The 4323-nt window shown below is 41.4% G+C and overlaps 1 protein-coding gene across 1 annotated transcript in view; it reads left to right on the forward strand.

Moving 5' to 3' along the window:
* The window catches only part of LOC110596726 (MAP7 domain-containing protein 3-like), a 43635-nt gene that overhangs the window by 3230 nt on the left and 36082 nt on the right, over window positions 1–4323 (forward strand).

The raw sequence follows: 4323 nt of genomic DNA on the forward strand, positions 1-4323 counted from the left end.
AAAAAAAAAAAAAGAAAGAAAGGAAGGAATTGGCAGTAGTGGGAAACTGTCAGGGGAGAAGGGGCAGGATTGACAGTTGAGGGAAACTGCTGGGGAGGGAGGGGCACACCTCATCAACAAGGGTACCTGCATAAGCAACTGTTCGTATACCTAAACCTGAATCTTACCCCACATCTTTATAATAAAAAAAAGAAAGAAAAAAGAAACCTCTCACACACCACACCATGTAAGGAGCCACAGGCTTCTGATAGTAAGAACCGCCCTAATTCTAACTAGGCACAGTGGCTTGTGCCTATAATCCCAGCTACTCAGGAAACTGAAGTAGGAAGATTGTTCAAGTCCAGAGGTTTGAAACCAGCCTGAGCAAAGTAGCGAGATCCTCATCTCTAAAAATAATAATCATAATAAAAAATTACCAGGCATGGTGGCACACACCTGTAGTCCCAGCTGCTCCAGAGGATGAGGCAGGAGTCCAGGAGTTTGAGGCTCCACTGAGCTATGATCATACCACAGCACTCCAGCCTGGGTGACAGAGTGAAACCTCATCTCTATAAATAAATAGATAAGTAAATTTTTAAAAAAGAATTTCCCTAATTCTAAAAATGATTTTCAGTACTAACGTTTGTGAGTTACATACACACACACACACACACACACACACACACAGACAGTTTTTTAAATGAAATAAATATTTTTGAGTGAATTGTACAGTAAAGGTAGATAGCTAGATTGCAAAGGAACTGTCACAAGTCACCAAAAATCTGCCCATATGTGTGTTTCATATAAAACGAGATGATAACATTTACTATCTTTACAATTTTCCCTTCACACTCTGAAATAAAGTCTCCATAGTTTCTCATTTCTTTTGCAGTTTTTGAAAAAACAACTTGATTCTTGAAGCCTGGTACCTGATTACAAAGTTCATTTTGACTCACCAAATATTTATTGGGTACTTAAAGCACGCCAAGCACTAGGCTATACAACATGGAAGAATGTAACAATGAACAAGACATACACTCTCAACCCCTAGAGGGAAACTTGTGATCTACTTGCACCTCAGGCTTATTTCCAGAAACAGCTAAAAATTCTGCTTGTAGTCCTGACTTAGCACATGGCTTTTCCCCTTTGATGACCCTCCAAACACAAAATTTCCTTTAGTTTCCAACTTACTTCCTCTTTTTTAACAGCATTCTCAGCTTGTGTTAAACTATTTCCTGTTGACATTTTCCAAATGCCCTTGTTTATTATTCTCTGCCTTTAATAAAAAAAAATAGAAAAACAACATAAAACGTTGTATTTGCTTTAGCATATATTCTTAGCCTAAGAAACCAAAACATGTCAAAATAACAGTGGAGCGAGGGCAAGAGTAAAATCATTGTAGTGCATATTCTGTTCATATTACATAGATGGATATGTAACCAATTAGATAGATAGATGATAGATCGTAGATAGATAGATAGATAGATAGATAGATAGATAGATAGACAGATAGAAAATAGCTAGATTCCTGTTTAAGGAAACTCTTCATATAATTGGTAACTTAATAGGAAGGAGAGGGGATTGTACTTAACAACAAACACCAGAAGTCCATTTCCTTCTGTGAATAATTATGTGCATGCTTGTTTATTACTGAAAATAATTTGTTCGTGAGAAAGGAAAGTTTGAATTACTTAACTACACAGTCAGTTCTTAATTATCCATGTTAATAGAGAGAAGCAATTGCTCTGATAATCTGAAACAACAGATAATCAAAAATTCTTCTCCTTAATTAGTCACCTGTCCTCCTAAGCAGCTTGTTTCCCCCTCCACTCCCACCCAACAAACAATTTTCTGTACATTAGAGAAAATGTTTTGCCAAGGTAATCTCTCCCCCTACAGGCGACTAGCCTACCAAGCTGATAGATCAGTTCCCTGAGGAGAGGCTGCAATACTGGAATGCCTAGGTGTTAATTTACAACAGGGTCTGGGGATAGCAAGGAGGGAATCTCTTCCTATAGAAAGAAATATACATATCCATCAGTCAGAGTCTACACTCACCTCCTGCTTGCTGGCATGAGTGCATCTGGGAAGCCAAACCCTTAAGGAAGAGGTGGTATAGGGCAATGATTAAGAACTGAGATAGGGAGAGCTAGGTGACTTTGTTTACTCCACTATAAAATGGGGATCATAGTAATTATTTCCTCATTGGGCTATTGTCAGATATATGCAATAATGAATGTAAAGTACCTAATACAATGAATGCCCTTGTATATCAGCTATTATTATTACTATTGTTGTTGACAGTGTAAATAATCATTCTAAGAATAGGTGGATCATCTCCACTAGGGATTGTGAGTTTGTTGCAAGTGATGTATTATAATAGTAATAAAAGCCTTTGATTTTAAAAAATGTATTCTAGGGCAACCCCTTCAGGTCTCCTCCCACTGTGGGAGCTTTTCTGCCCTCTCAATAAATCCTACTTTCTCAAAAAAAAATGCATTTGAGCAGATTTAAGATATCCTGCAATAACCTTTGCGTTTTACTCTCACTCCTGATAGTCTTTCCTGATAACAGAGGAAAAGATAAGATTACACTCTGTGCACTGGGATGCCTGGGCACTTCTTCAAGGGTAGGAATGCATTTCATGAAGACTGAGGTCTGTTGACTGGGGAACCTTTACAATCAGCCGGACCTCTACAAGCCCCAGTGAGCAATTCTTTCCTTCATCTGAGCAGAGAACACCTTCTAGTGCCTGAAGCTCCCCTCTAGCCTCAGTTTCTTGAGGTTTCTGGCCAGACCACCCGTTCCTCCCTACCAGAAGCACTCGGCTACATTTAAATGTATTCAAATCAGCCGGGCTCGGTGGCTCAGCCTGTAATCCCGCGCCTTTGGGAGGCTGAGGTGAGCGGATTGCCTGAGCCCCGCGGGTTCGAGACCCGCCTGGGCAGCGAGACCTCATCTCTACAATAAATCAAAAAATCAGCCGGGCATGGTAGCGCGCGCCTGTAATTCCGGCTACTTGGAAGGCTGAGGCGGAAGGATCACCGGAGCCCAGCAGGTCGAGGCTGCGGTGGCCGGGAGCGGCCACTGCACTCCAGTCTGGGTGACAGAGTGAGACTCCAACTCAAAAAAAAATAAAAATAAAAATAAATGTATTCATATCATTAGTGATGTCTCCTAATCTTGCTCCAGACCCAGGAGCTATATTCTATTCTCTCCTGAAGGTGATTTTGAAAATGTCTGATCTCATCTGATCTGAGTGGGCTTGATCAGAACAGCTTTCAGAGTTCTGGGGCCAGTCTCTTGTCACCCTTCCTTATGTTAACTGTCTGTGTGACTTTGACCAAAACAATTTTCCTTTGTACTATGGCCTGCATTGCTTTAGAAATTCTCTGAGAATTCTTCCTTTCTGCTAAGACCTTCTAGGGTTCTGGGATACCAACTGGGAGAGGTAGAGAGGACCAATGGGAAAGGACACCAGATAAGCAGATACATGGATGAAGACCCATCACTTCTACTTAACACTCTCCTCTTTATTCCATGTTGCTCAAAGGGAAAGATTTTGGCTTAGAGATCGTGGAGCAAGCATTGCAACATTTAACATATCAGTGAAATCCCATAAGTTATCTAATCACCTGGACAATTTCTGGTATTTTTTCACGGTGCCTCCAAAGAAGCTGACCTTGCGTGAAAGCCATCCTTCTTTTACTCGCTAGGTGGCAGCAACACTCAGCTTTGCCACATAAGAACAAGTATCCTTTCCATTGTCATTTCTGTGATGATCACTGTCGTCTGTGTTTGATTTGAGAGCACCTCGATACTTAGTATTTCTATTTTTATCTTTCTGAACAACTAAACAGGTTTAATTCCAATTACAAGTAGACTGGGAATCAGAACTTAAATCTCTGAACTCTCAATCCCAGTCTCTCTCCCCTTTTTCTTTTTTTAGGAGCAGTTTCACTTGGTAACTGTCTAACTCCCAGGGTTTTACAAGAATTAAATGAGACCATGCTTGTAAGGAAGGGGCAAGGAGGCACATCACACCCAGGCAGGTGTGTCACACAGGAGGAGGGACAGCACACACAGGGATGCGTGCTGATGTTCTGTACCACAACTTTCTGTGACAGTGTTTGATACAACACACTACACACATTTTTTTTTCCTCTTTTCCCCATACGGGACAGCACATGTATTTTTGACAAAAACATTTAACCTACATTCAGAAAAAAAGAAATGGGAGCCGGGCTCGGTGGCTCAGCCTGTCATCCCAGCGTTTGGGAGGCCGAGGGGAGCGGATTGCCTGAGCCCGCAGGTTCGAGACCCGCCTGGGCAACTTGGCGAGAC

The sequence above is a fragment of the Carlito syrichta genome, unplaced genomic scaffold (assembly GCF_000164805.1).
Source record: "Carlito syrichta isolate Samal-C Ts95f unplaced genomic scaffold, Tarsius_syrichta-2.0.1 Scaffold313184, whole genome shotgun sequence".
In the NCBI taxonomy this organism is placed as follows: Eukaryota; Metazoa; Chordata; class Mammalia; order Primates; family Tarsiidae; genus Carlito; species Carlito syrichta.